Here is a 15314-nt window from a genome sequence, read left to right as displayed (position 1 = left end):
AGCGAGTGGAAAACATCGAGATGAAGCCCATCTCCTGCTGCACGAAATTGACATGATCCAATGGGTTTATCATTTCCATGACCACAGTGACCCAAATGACCCCCTTTTCCATTTCCAACCCTGAAGAGGCCCCATTTAACCTTAAGTCCAGAGAAGTATTTTTACAGGGCGCTGTCCTAATGACAAGGCAACAGTACTCCCTTTTACTGGGACTGCGGTCACCACCCAAAGGTGATAAATCTCCTAGAAGAAAACTTACCTTCTCTTTCTGTCCCTTGAATAGGTAAATCTTACCGTGTTGGCATGGAAATACCCTAGGAGGTAATTAGACATTACTTCTCAAGGACAAATACAAATCTTAAATGTCCTCTCCACAAATGTTAGTAAAAAGCTGTAGCCATCTGGGGCGCCTGGGTGGCTCAGTCGGTTAAGCCTCCGACTCTTGATTTCGGGTCAGGTCATGATATCAGGGCGTGAGACTGAGCCCCGTGTCCGGCTCCTCGCTGGGCGTGGAGCCTGCTTCAGATTCTCTCTCTCCCTCTCCCTCTGCACCTCCCCTCCATCAAAAAAAAAAAAAAGCTTTAGCCATCTGAGCAGGTGAACTCATACTGTAACTGACAGACAAAATTTGGATCCAACTGCTCTTTTGTAAATTTGCGAGTTCTGCATTATTGTACCCATCTCAGGGCTAAAAGTTTAAAACAAAAGCTGTAAGGTCTCTGTTTTGTGTCTGTCTGTATGTTTGCATGTGTCTATATCTCACATTTACAACATACATGTGCATGTTGTAAGTAAATATATTTTGTCCTTTATTTGCCTCTTTCCCATTCTGAACTAAACAGTTTTACTTAAGGACAAATTTTCTTTCTTTTCCTTTAACAAAAATGTATCTCCCTACTTCATACCATTTCTTAGCCAAAAACACTTCCTACTCATCTTGCATAGTTTCCCTTATTATTTATACATAGGGCATTTCTACATTTCTACACGGGGCTCAGTCTCATGACCCTGAGATCATTAGGGGAGTGCAAGATACATCCATGTGTATGTTGTAAATGTGAAATCTATTTCTACCTCTGTATGGTTTTACCAAAATTAACTTGTAAAGAGCTCTATTCAATTGGCTAAAAAACAAGTGCATTTGTAGGGCGCCTGGGTGGCTCAGATGGTTAAGCGTCTGCCTTCGTCTCAGGTCATGATCTCAGGGTCCTGGGATCGAGTCCTGCATTGGGCTCCCTGCTCCTTGGGAGCCTGCTTCTCCCTCTGCCTCTCTCTCTCTGTCTCTAATGAATAAATAAATAAAATCTTAAAAAAAAAAAAGTGCATTTGTAAATTAAGGATTCTGAAAACTCTCAGAAATATAAGAGAAATTAACCCAACTGTTTTTCAAGTTTTTTTTATTTAATTAGAACAGCTATGCCTTTAGAGTGATCAGCATTTGGGCTCCATGCTGGGCATGGAGACTACTTAAAAAAAAAAATACATTTAGAGTGATCAGCATTAAATACAATAATTTTATTCTAACTAGGTTTACTAAAGATCAAATACGTTCACGTTATCTCTGTTGCAAAATGTGTCAGCAAGAAAAGTTAGCTTAGGATGATGTCTGACCTTGTCTAGTGTCTACTGAAGTTTTTGTGGGTAGTCTAAACATAATTGTTGGGAGAAAAAGATTTTCAGAGATGTAAGCAGGATATGAGTTTTTAGGTGAACTTTCCAGCAACAGTTATGTATTATGGTATGTTTACTTAAAAATAGTTTCCCAAATCTTTGGTAGCTCTCACCCTTAGGATTTTGCGAAGTTAAATTAAATGATGGGAATTCATTTAATGTCTAGATCATTTCCAAACAAGATAAAATACTGACATGTTAATTTTTAATTCCTAAACAAGCCTAAGTTTGCCTGCTTTTGACCCTTTATTATAGAGGAACTGAAGGTACTGGGGTCTGTTAGTAAAGATGTCTTGTGCCACACTGAAAACTTGTGTCACGGGAAAATGTGGGTTTCTAGAAATTTTGAAATATAGTCACAAAATTGCCAATCTAAAGGACACTAGTGCAACAGTTCATAATTGCTTACTTCTTAGTTTTCACTGGAAATTAGGGCTCCTAAGGGTGAAGAATTCTAATTAATATTTGTAATTAAAGCTACTAGAAATAATAAGGGAAACTATGCAAGAAGAGTAGGAAGTGTTTTTGGCTAAGAAATGGTATGAAGTAGGGAGGTACATTTTTGTTAAAGGAAAAGAAAGCAAATTTGTCCTTAAGTAAAACTGTTTAGTTCAGAATGGGAAAGAGGCAAATAAAGGACAAAATGATACAAAAAGTTGAGGAGAGAGAGAATCTTACCTTGTAGGGTCAAGTTGGCTAAAATTGAATGAATTTATTCCAAGGGTTATAAAATTGACCTTCAAAATCAGTCATGTACTTATGTAAAAGTAAAACTTAATTTTCCTTCATCTGTTAAAACAACAAAGTTTTCTTAGACTATTGATCTGCTCCTGATAAAAGATTATAAAAAGTTTTTCTTTACCTTTTAAGTCATCTGTCTAGAAAGCTAAGATTTTTTGTCTTATCAGGATAATTTCCTGTATTTCATGTTCTCTTTATCATCGAGTCCTTGTTTACTTAGGAAAACTGAGTTTTCTTAATATTAAAAGAGCTAAATTTTGCTCACAACTGTATAACTTCTGTACTTGCCTTTAAAATCTTTTATGGTCACTTCGGTTAAATAAATAAGTATTGTTTCATAATGATCTGTGATCCTATTTAGGCAAGTGTCCAAAACCTTTTGATATTTTAGACAAACTTCCCCAAATCAAATTCTAAATGACATCTTTTTGGCCTCGAATGCAATGGTCAATCTAAACTTGATCCTATCGGGGCACCTGGGTGGCTCAGTCAGTCAAGCATCTGCCTCTGGCTCAGCCATGATCCCAGGGTCCTGAGATTGAGCCCCACACCCGGCTCCCTACTCGGCAGGAAGCCTGCTTCTCCTTCTGCTTGTGTTCCCTCTCTTGCTATGTCTCTATCTGTCAAATAAATAAAGTCTTTAAAATAAATAAATAAACAAACTTGATCCTATCAATTTTTAAGCCGTTGCCAGGTTCCTTCAACAGAAGGACATGATCATTTCTGCATCCTTTGCATGATCAGAACATTGAGACCACATTCTTAATGTTATTTGTACTTTCTTGAATAAGAATCAAGAGAAATTCTACTTTTAACTTTTACCAAAAATTTTACAGTGCAGACAAAAAGGTGCCTGGCTTCTGGCTTCATCTCTAGTATCAAATTAATTCATAAGTTTAAAAAAATTTCAGAGGAGCCCCAACTCTCAGAACACAACTGGTCAGCCCACCTCACTGCAACACCCCCCCACACACACATGTACAAAGAACTGCCAGTGTGTATAGATGGGTTTGGATCCACACGCTGCCATGGACCCCAATTTGGATACAGATGAAGCCCAGGGAACAGCTGACCCGCATCCCAGCCTGCTCCCACAGTCAGCACCACCCCCCCGCCAGCTGATCTCTATGGAATTTAAAGGGAACAAGATGGCCTCCAGGAATGTTTCCCCCCGCAAGAAGGCAGAAGTAGTGCTTCTCCCCACCGCTATCCCAGCACCCAGTCTGTCCGTCTTCTCTCTCCTCCCTTTCTGAAGATAGGGCTGTAGAAGTCAGACTTCCCAGTAAAAACCTGGTGGGTGAAGATGAAGAAGAGGAACAAGGACCTGGCCTGATGCTTCAGGGCCTCACTTTTCCAATCCGCGATTCGGGAATAATCCTGTCCTTCCTGCCACACGACATGGTGGTGAATTAGTGCTCAGCCTAGTCCTGAGAATACAGTGAGTTATTGCTCTTGTTAAGCAACAAAATTCAATCAAGTAAATGGAAAGATTTAATTGGCTTTATTAAATGATTCACAAATCGAGCAGCACCCCATGTAGCAAGGAGACAGGCACTCAGAGGAGTTGTACAAAATGGCAAGTTGATCTAGGCAGAGGTTGGGGGCAAGAGAGTTATCAGCAAAGGAAAAGGATTATTCCAGAGGAAGCTGTTTGCTAGGTGAAAAGCAAAGTGTCCTATCATGCAGATTACTTCATCTTTCTTTGGGATACGGGGAAGACCCAGAGACCAGTTGGCACTGATGGGAAGAAAAATGTCCTGATGGGTTAAGGTTACATCTCTGGCAGGTGGGGGGGGGGGGGGGGGGGGAGGCAGGGAGGACGGAGTGAAACTGCAGTTAGATAGGGACATCATTTTGGGCCTGTGGGGCTCTTTGTTTTAACACTGTTATCAACATCAACCAACAACCACCTCTTTATTGGGTGCTAACCATGCCCCATGCACTAGGGAGATAAGCAGCAGACAAAGCACTGTAAACAATCAGATACACGAAGTAGGGTAAGAACAATGAAAAAGACAAACAAATAGCCAAAATGGTGACTATCAGAGAGGAAACTTCTAGATAGCATAGTCAGAGAAGGCCTCTCGGTGAACACAACTCTTTTTTTTTTTTTTTTTTTTAAGATTTATTTATTTATTTGAGAGAGCAGTGCAGAGGGGCAGGGTAGAGGGAGAGAGAGTTTTAAGCAGACTCCGTGCTGATCGAGGAGCCCGACGCCGGGCTAGATGTCATGAGTCCCTGAGATCACGACCTGAGCAGAAACCAAGAGTCAGCCGCTTTAACTAACTGGGCCACCCAGGTGCCCCTGTGAGCACAACTTTTAACCTCAGACCCAAATGATAGGAAGGAGCCAGCCAAAGGAAGGGCTAGAGAAATGGTGTTCAGGCAGAGCTTGCGGCCCATGCAAAGGCCCTGAGGAGGGCAAAGAGCTGGGCGTGGTCAAGGACCAATGTGAAGGCCAGGGTGGCAGGAACAGAGCTAGGGAACCCAACTGGTCATTCCCACTGGGTTCCTCCTCACAGTGGGGGGAGGAAGACAAAATCCCAGAAATAGGAAAAGGGGTAGAAGCAGATTTAGCAGCTTCCTGACATTACTGGGAAACGCTGTTCCTTCTGGTTCCACTCATCCCAGGGAGGAGTGGAAAGAGAGGAGTCAGAGGCCAAGGTCCAGCCAGGGAGCACCATACGGACCACGGTGAGGTTAGATTTTTTTCTCAGTGCCAAGGGCAGCCACTGGGGGCGCCATTACTTGGTATATGTGTTAAGATAATCCTGGGTCGGGAAATGGGAGAAATAAGTGAAGGGGGTTAAAGAAGACACATATCGTGATGAGCACGGAGCAATATATAGAATTGTTGAATCACTATATTGTACACCTGAAACTATATATAACACTGTAGGCTAACTACACTGGAATTAAAATTAAAAACGCAATAAAATACTAAGACAAATAAATAAATAAAATTTAAAAATAACAAATCGCTCTGGCCGTTATGAGGAGAATGGATGGGCGCAAAAGCCAAGGGTTGCAAAGGCACAGTCAGGGAGTCAGGGTGACCGGTCGGGAGGCTGCAGTGGTGGCCAGGGAAGAAATGATGCTGGCCTAGACCAGGGTGGTGGCCCTAGACAAGGGGACGGGACAGATTTGAGATGCATTTCGGAGGTAAAGCCAATAGACCTTTCAGAGGGATTGGATGTGGGGTTGAGAGAAAGGGAGAATTCAAGAATCATGCCCAGACCCCGGCTTACAGAACTGGGGAAGTAAGTGCCATTTATTGGACCGGGAAGACTAAGGGGTGAGAGGTGGGCTTGGGACCAAAAGTTTATTTGGGGGCATGTTAAGTCCGAGAGGTCGGGTGGTTGGTTGGAATGAGACATCATCCAGTGTGAAATGTCAAGTAGAGTGTGGGACATTAAGACTCTAGAAGTTTCTGTATAGAAGAAAGCACTAAAAAAGAGCCTATTCTACTTACTATTGATCTGTGCATGATCTCTCCACCATAGTGGTCTCAGGGTGTTTGGACCCCTTACTGGTTACTGGCTTCCACCAGAGTTCATGTCCCAAGAAGAGTAGGTAGATGTTAGCTGGCCTTTTCTGATCCAGCCTTGGAAGTCACGTCATGTCACTTCTGCCTTTCTCTATTGGTTGAAGAAATTACAAGCCCACTCAGAATCAAGGGTAGGAGACAGAGTCCACACTTCCCATGGGAGGAGAGTCCAAGACCACTGGGGGTATGCATTACCACTATCCAGCCCTTCTTATGGCCGTCTGTTGACAACAGTCCCTTGGTAACCCATGAGGTGTAGGGAATACAGATGACACACATAAGCGTTTATCCTGCAGCTCAGTGAGGAACCCCATTCGATCACACGTATAATGAACACCCAAGCCCCATCCTTCGCAGAACTCCCAAGCACGCTCTCAGTAGTAATAACTAGGTGTTTATATCGCGCCTTTAGATCTTCAAAGCACTTTGAATAGTGGTTATAGTCATGGACTAGCAGAACTGGAAAGGGCAAGAGTCCTTGAGATTATCCAGCCTTGGTATGAGCTCCCTGCATCACCTCCTGGAATCATCTGTCCTGTCATTTAAGCTGCCTCTCATCACAACTTTTTGCATATTAATAGTATAATATCTAAAAAGCATGAAATTCATTCTTTCTTTCAGTAACTGTTTGACTTACCATGAGCCAGGCATACGTCAGAGATCCAGACAGACCACAGTCCTGGCATTCTTGGACCTTGCTGAGAAAAGAATAACAGTAAACAAAAGGCAAAAAATAAATAGTACATACTAGGTGCCACAAAGAAGAGAAGGCGTAATTAGGGCCCTGGTAATGTCAGGGGTATGACTAGTTTGGGGATCAGAAAAGATTTCTCTGAGTAAAGATGTAAGTAAAGATCTAAAAGTAACAAAGGAGCAGTCAGAAGAAGATCTGGGGTCAGAATGTGCCAGGCAGAGCTATCAGCAAGTGCAAAGGCCCTGGGGTGAGAGTGTGGTTGGTGTAAGTGAAAAGGCAAGGCCCAGGTTGCTGAGAGGTGGTGAGAAATGAAATCAGAGTGTGCTAGGTGGAAATATGTAAATCACAAGGTATATCACTTACGTTTCTTTTGTCTGCATCTAAGAAATCCACTGCAACTGGTGTGGTATTTGTCTGCATACCCAGCACCTTCCATTCCTCCCACCCCCAATGCACACCCTGCATCTCGCATCAAGAGGTGGAATCTATTGAATCCTTGAATCAGGTCCGACCTTGTGACTTGCTCTAAGAGAATACAGACAAAACAATATTCTGGGGCTTCTGAGGCCAGGCCTTAACTGGACTTCTGTTTCTCCCCCTGGCAATCCGGAGACCATCCTCAGGAAACCTAAGCTAGCCATATGGGAAGGCCACGGGAAAGAGAACGAAGGCACCCTGGCCAACAGCCCCTGCCTACCCACCAAGTGAGTGCAGCCACACGAGTAACCCTAAGGTCAGCCGAAGGGCCACCCAGTCAACTGGAAGAATCTAGAGAAACAGGAAATTGGTGTTTTAAGCCTCTAAATTATGGGGTGATTGATTATGCGGTGATAGATAACTGATACTTAGCCGATACGATAGATACCTATAAATGGGGGAGGGGTGATATTTGAATTTCATGAATTCAAAACAGGTCAAGTCTCAGAAAGAGCAGGAAACATGGGGTGCCTGGGTGGCTCAGGTCATCATCCCAGGGTCCTGGAATCGAGCCCCGCATCAGGCTCCCTGCTCAGCTTGCTTCTCCCTCTCCCTCTCCTCCCCACTTGTGCTCTCTGTCACTATCTCTGTCTCTCCCTCTCAAATAAATAAATAAAATCTTAAAAAAAAAAAAAAAAAGAGCAGGAACCAGAACCCTACAGCTACCTGAGCAGGAATTCATGACCTTCCTGCCTGAGTGCTACCTGTAATATGGCTCAGTCTCCCTTTGGGGTCCACTTCCCCAGTTCCTGGGAGGAAGGTATGATTGGGTCAGGTAAAGTCACATACATCACCCAGACCATTGTTACAGGGCCCCTGGGTGGTCCCCAGGGGTGCTGGGACAGCAGCCCAGATAGCACCCACTACACTGGAATATTCTTCCTGACAGATAGAAATAGATAAGAAAATGTGACCAAAAAAGTTTTGATGTTTTTCAAAAAATGCTGCTCATTGATGAACTTGTCTAAGACCCTCATTTTGTAGCTAAGGAAACTAAGGCACAGAAAGTTTAAAGGAGGTCTCTGAGAGCACAGAACAAATTAGTGGCTGAGCCCAAAGTGGAACACGGGTCTCCTGGTCTGGATCTAAAGTGTTTTTTTTTACATGCTTGAGATCATGTGCCTGATGGACAGGGGAGCTATTTTATTAATTCAGCAATACTTAAATAAATTTTACTTAGTGTCAGGCACTGCTGAAAGTATTTTACACATGTCAATTTATTTAATCCTCATAACAACACTGTGTAGGTCCAGTTATCATCTCCCATCTCACAGATGAGAAAAACTGAGGCACAGAGAGGTTAAGCAATTTGTCTGAGGTCACACAGCTAATATGTGGCAGAACTAGGATTCAAACCCAGGCAGTCTGTCTCTCAACCATAAAACCATGGCTTTTACCTTTCATCTAAAGATAAAAGGAAAAAAAAATAAAGATCAAAGGAGACTAGATCTTGGGGTTAAAAGATGACTCAGATCACACACTAGTTGTGTGGGCTCGGCTAAATCACAACCTCTCTGAGCTTTTCCTTATATGAAAGAAAAGGAAGCTGTTTTAACTGAAGAGATAACATGATGATTTAAGGAGTCAACATACGTGAAATTTAGTTGCTAGATAAGAAAACCGAGGCCCATTAGGGTCAGATGACATGCCCAGGCCAATGACAAGGTCGAGCATGGCTCTCAGCCCTCCTGACCCTGCTTGCTTCTCGAGGCACATGTCAGGTGGGGAAGCTGCCTTTCCAGGCCCAGCCCTCACTCTAGCCCTGCCCCCACCACAAACCGTGGCTTCCATGGAAGGGCCAAATTTAGGGTCTGAAACCAGCTGAAATGGGGCCAGCAGAGCCCACTGAGCTGGAGCACCTGGCCCAGGTGTGCTGAGAGGAAGGCTGCGTGGGTGTGGGGGAAGGGAGGCACTGCCTGGTGCTGGGCGGGGGCGGGGGGGGGCCGGGGGAGGCGACAGCAGGCTGTCGCTGAGCTCCCAGTGGGGAATTTATAACAGAAATGAGAGTCCAGCCCCAGATTCCACAGACAAGCCTGTGGCTGGGAGACTGACTGATTTGCACAAGGTCACAGTGTCATGGGGCAGAATCCAGGCTAGTGTCCCCCACGGAGCACCACCATAATAACTTTTCAATAAGAATTACTATTATTATTATATTTGTTGGATACTCACCACATACCAGATACTCTTCTAAACACTTCACATGTATTAACATCTGAGACAGGTACTATTAGCATGCCCATTTCACAGATGGGGAAACCGAGGCATGGAGCATCATGATTAAGGAGCTGAACCTGAACTTGAACCTGAACTCTAACCATAGTTCATTGATCTCTGCCCTCAACTCCCATAATGCCTGGTGGGGTGGGCTCGACAAAGGCAAACATGGACCTCCAGCTCTGTCCTGGAACTAAGAGCTCAAAGTCATCTGGGCTGGACTCTGCAGGGAGGCAAGAGGACATGGAAAGGACATGAAGGTTGTCATCTTCTCCAGAGGCCAAGCAAGTACCGTGCGTGAGGGAAGAGGCCAAGGTGTGAATCAATAAGTTTGGTGGGACCTGTGGCAAACTGGGGACCAGGAAGCCCAGCAAAGGGTAAAAAATTTCTCATTTCCAAAAATACTGCTGGCCAAACCAGCCTGCCCCTCTGGCCACCAGCTTTCAACTTCTAGGCTTTGGAGTCAATTGGACCTGAGCTGGAACCCCAGGTCTGCCACCTGTTGGCTGGGTGTCCTCAGCTGAGTGAGTTAACCTCACTCGACTCAGCTTCCTGTCCACTTCCTTGCTGTGTGACCCTAGGCAAATGACTTGATGTCTCTGAGCCTTGCTGGCCTAATATGTGGAGTGAGGATATAATAGTTGCTACTCCTAGAGGGAACTACGATAATTGGATGAGACAATGCATACTGCATGCTGAGAGCACCGTCTAGTACATACCCAGCAGATGTGATCGCTAGAGGGAAGCTCGCCCCAGAAAGAAGGGTGTGACTCTGTCCCTCTGCCACACGGGCCTGTGGATTCAGCTCCGAGGCCGGCCCACGGCAGCCTTGCAGCCTGCTGGGTGGGAGAGGGCTGCCCTGGCAGGAGCTAGAGAGGCCAGAAATCTGGGCCGCCTCCGTCTCTGCTGCCTGCATCTGCTCAGTGGATCTCTGCTCCTTCCCTCCCACTGCATTTGCAGAGAAGATGAAAATCTTTTTTTTTTTTTTAAATCACAGGAATGAACTCACGAAAACACCAATAGGGACAAGCAGGAACGTAAATGAGGAAGGGGAGCTGGGGAGGGGGGAGGGGGGCACTGTGGTGGACAGTTGTAAACAAGGGATTCGCAACTCAGTTCCCATCACTTGTTGCCATTGGGGAGTGAGGGCTTGTATCGCTAGAATGTCTAATCTTGTCAAAGAAGCTGGAAATCGGAACCTTTATGGGCAAGCTCCTGATTTTTAAACAATGGCTCAAATTTATAAGCTACCACGTCGGCTCTGTGGCTCCTACATGGATTGGATTCAGCCTCGGGCCATCTTTCACATCTCTTTCTTAGAGCATAACTTCTTTAGCAGCCTGTCACATCCGCGAGAGGTTGATAGGACACGGAATCCACGGGCCGAGACGGCAGTATCCCTGTGAACCAGAGCTGATGGCATTGCCCCTTTGCCTGTCCCAGTTAAAGCATCCTTTCTCCACCTCCCCCAAGAGAAGCTTCCTGAAGAGGGTCTCTCTGGCTGTTTTCACCACTTCCCAGCGGCAATGAGTATTATAAATATTTAGGGGCCTTGGAGTATGTGGAAGGTTTCACCACCTCCCACCCCCAGTGTGTTTCTGCCAAAGGACAGGGAAGGTGGAGCACATCTAGTGGGCTCTGGGGTGGCTTTTGCTATTAGAAATAATAGCGATGGTTACATACCAGTCATACCACTAACAAAGCCATCTGTTATTGTAAGGAACATTTGCATGAGGCTTCATAGCTTATTCTGAGAGATTGCAAGAGTCAATTCCGTCCCATTGGCTTCCTCCAAAAATTCCTCAGGGTTTATAATCATGTTCACAGCAGTTGTAAATGGCAGCTACTGCTGGTTGTTCACCCATAACCCGCTCTTCCTGGCCAAAAGAGCCCTCATTTTGTTCAAGTGTCCGGCGACCTCTTGCCTCCCTGAGTCCATACCCCAAGGGCGAATTGTGATTGCTCTAAATATTTACAGTAATGGAGAGGTCTGAGCAAGAGCATGTGTGTGATTCTGACCAGTGAGACCTGGGGGTAGGTCTGATGGGGTGCTTCCCTAAAGACTTTCCCCTTTGTTACAAAGGAGCAAGAGGAAGGGTTCCAGAAGGTGTGTGGAGCACTGTAGCCATTTTGCCACCATGAAGGAAGCAGCCAACATCTGAGGACAGATGAGCGGAAAGATAGGGGGAACTTGGGTGCTTGATCAGGGGCTTATTTCACTTAACATCTAATCTTTTAGTTCCTCAAGTGCTCAATGCTCCCACCCACCTCAGGACCTTTGTACATGCTATTCCCTCTACCTGAAGCACTATTCTTCCTTTCTTCATAGAGTTGCACCTGCTACCCCCTCAGATCTCACCTCAAACGTTGTCCAATAAAAACAAAATCTGGACATAGATAGGGAAATACTTTTATTAGAAAGAGACTATTGCAAAAGAGAGCACACTTTTGTCTCAGAAATCTGTGAGCATCTCAATATCCAGCAGAAAAAAAAGTTTTTCTTTTATAGGATAAAGGAGGAGGCAAGCAGAATCTCTAGAGGGGAAGCCAGACAGGCAATGGGAAATGACCCATGGGGGTCTGATAGGAACAGGATCTTGGCCGTGGTCAGCACATTTCCAGAAGCTGATAAGGGGAGACACGTTCTACTTTTTTGCGCTTGCTCAGGCTTGGGACAAGCAGAGCTCACGGAGCTGTAGGTGAGAGAAGCCTGACTGAAGTTTGGTCAAGACAAAGCAGAAAGTAAGAAATGGGCAACTGTGAACGCTTGGTCCACATCAGTTCCTCAGAGAAGCCCTCCTTTATCCACCCAACATGGATGCTGGAACCAGACTGCCTGGATCAAATCCCAGCTCTGCCTAGCTGTGTGACCTTACGTAAGTTCCTTAACCTTTCTGTGTGTTGGTTTCCTCATCCGTAAAGCAGCGATAATAAAATGATCCGTCTCACAAATTGTTGTGAGGACCACGTGAGTTGAGCAGGTCCCTGGGATACAGTTAGCGCTTAATAAACATTTGCTCTTGGGACATGATCTCTGAGCCCATATGCCCTTCCTCCACAGGGAGGAAAGCTTCTCCCCCCCGCCCCCCAACTCCGGACTCTAAGGTCCTCAACTGGCAACAATGGAGCCTCTCCAGCTCCTGTCTGAATGCCCAGTCCTGGCAAAGCGCCTCTGGCATAGATGGCCCTTCGTAAGTATCATGTAAATGACCCCCAGCCTGCAAGCAGCGGATAGCATCAGAGGAAGAAGATAAGAGAGCCCTGGGGAATTGTTTGCTGTCTCAGGATGTTCCAAATTTCACCCAGATGTTGAGCCGAGCCCCCTCTCAGGCTCCAGCATCCGGGGTCCGCAGAAGCTCTTGCCCTTAACAGAACCTTCACTTACTTTTCTGCTTATTTTTCCACGGGAAAGGCCAGTGCAGTTCCCATAACAAACCTCTCCCCTGTAGCTTTCACCATTTGTTCAGAGCCCCAAGCGATCATCGCCTGATAGAAAAGATCACTTCTGTTGAGCGGCTCTGCCTCCTGGCTCCCAGGCCCTGGGGGTTTGCCTGCACGGTGCTTCTCTGCCCAGCTGGTTGGGAGACTGCTGTAAGGAAGTCTCACCAGTCTGGCCCAAGAGTGTGGCTTTTGTTGACCTGGGTTCTTGGCATCAATTTCTCCTCCTTCTATTCTTTCTCTTTAAGGACGTTTCTCAGTGTAGATGCCAAAAAATAACGAACAACAACAACAACAACAAAAAAGCCCAAGTCACAACTCAAAGGCCCTAAGTCAGGAGTCTGCAAACTTTTTCTATAAAGGGCTGGATAGTAACTGGTTTTGGCTTTTCTGTCCATAGTGTCCACTGTGGCAACTCTGCCTTGTAGCTCAAAGCACGCATTGACCATACGTAAACAAGTGAGCGGGGCTGGGTTCTAATAACATTTTACTTGCAAAACACCTAGCAATGGAGGAAATTTTAAAACATGGTAAATGGGGGGCGCCTGGGTGGCTCAGTTGGTTGGGCGTCTGACTCTTGATTTTGGCTCAGGTCATGATCTCAGGGTCATGGGGTCAGGCTCTGACCTCAGTGTGGAGTCTGCTTGAGATTCTCTCTCTCCCTCTCCCACACCCCCCTCTTTCTCTCTCTCTCTCAGATAAATAAATCTTTTTTGAAAAATGATGCTAAATGAAAGAAGCCAGGTACAAAAGACCACATAATGTATGATTCCATTTATATGAAATGTCCAGAATAGGCAAATCTCTAGAGACAGAAAAGAGATTAATGGCTGCTCAGGGCTGGGGTCGGGAGTGAGGGCATGGGGAGTGATAGCAAATGGGTTTGGGGGCTTCTTTTTGGAGTCAGTCAGAAAAAATGTTCCAAAATAAGACTGTGGTGGTAGGTGTACAGTCTGTGAATGTAGTAAAACACATCGAATTGCACACTTAAATGGGTGTGGTTTTTTTGGTATGCAAATTATATCTCAATAAAATTGTTTAAAAAGAAGAGTATGGGTGCCTGGGTGGCTCAGTTGGCTGCTTTCGGCTCAGGTCATGATCCTGGAGTCCCGGGATCGAGTCCCGCCTCGGGCTCCCTGCTCAGCGGGGAGTCTGCTTCTCCCTCTGACCTTCCCCCCTCTCCTGCTCTCTCTCTCTATCTCATTCTCTCTCAAATAAATAAATAAAATCTTTTTAAAAATAAAATAAAAAATAAATTAAAAAAAGAGTACACATAGGGCGCCTGGGTGGCTCAGTTGGTTAAGCGACTGCCTTCGGCTCAGGTCATGATCCTGGAGTCCCGGGATCGAGTCCCGCATCGGGCTCCCTGCTCAGCGGGGAGTCTGCTTCTCCCTCTGACCCTCCTCCCTCTCATGCTCTCTGTCTCTCATTCTCTCTCTCTCAAATAAATAAAATCTTTAAAAAAAAAAAAAAAGAATTTTAACGGTTACAACGATCTTGTCTCATTCTGTGGTTTGCTTTTTCACTCTCTAAATAATGTTTTTTGATAAACAGAAGTTCATACCCAAGCAAACAAGCAAAACCAGGAACAGACTCATAATTACAGAGAACAAACTCGGGGTTACCAGAGGGTGGGGTGGGTGGACGAAACAGATGAAGGGAATTAAGAGGTACAAACTTCCAGTTATAAAATAAATAAGTCATGAAGGTGAAAAGTACAGCACAGGGAACATAGTCAATGATACTGTAATAACTTCGTACGCTGACAGATGGTGACAACACTTACTGTGTAAGCACGGCATAACGTAGAGAATCGTTGGATCACTATGCCATACGCCTGAAACTAATATAATATTGTATGTCAACAATACTTCAACTAAAAAAAAAAAAAAGACCAAAAAAGAAGTTCATAATTTTAATGTAGTTCAATTTATCAGTCTTTTTTCATTTATGGTTAACACGTGCCATGTCTTATTTAAGAATTCTTTGTCTACCCTCAAGGTCATAAGGATTTTCTCCTATATAATCTTCCCAAAGCTTTGTTTACTGTTTTACTTTTCACATTTAAGCCTATAATCTACCTGGAATTGATTTATGTGTATGTTCTGAGATAGCAGTCAAGTTTCTTTCTTTTTTTCTTTCTTTTTTTTTTTTACATTGGGGTATCTGTTTGATTGCCATTACAAGAAAAACCACCTTACCCCACTTCCGTATAAAGACATCTTTGTCCTGAATAAATACCCAGCTATGTGAAAGTCTGTTCCTGGACTCTCAATTCTGAGACTTTTGCCTATTTATCATGCTCCAGTTCCACGCTGCACGTGGGAAATAGTTCAAGTTTTGCTTATCCTTTCCAGAGGCAGAAGTAAGAAACAATCCAGTCAAGTTAGTGCAAAAAAGGTAAACTGAGCTTTGTTTGCATGACTACAACTGGTGCATCACCATCACCATCATCCGCATTTTCCAGATGAGGAATCTGAAGCACAGAAAGGCTAAGTAACTTGCCCAAGTAATTTGCTAGTTCACCGC

The sequence above is a fragment of the Mirounga angustirostris genome, unplaced genomic scaffold, assembly GCF_029215605.1.
Source record: "Mirounga angustirostris isolate CCGP_5_RB_7025 unplaced genomic scaffold, mMirAng1.0.hap1 SCAF_13, whole genome shotgun sequence".
Lineage (NCBI taxonomy): Eukaryota > Metazoa > Chordata > Mammalia > Carnivora > Phocidae > Mirounga > Mirounga angustirostris.
This window is presented reverse-complemented; position numbering follows the sequence as displayed.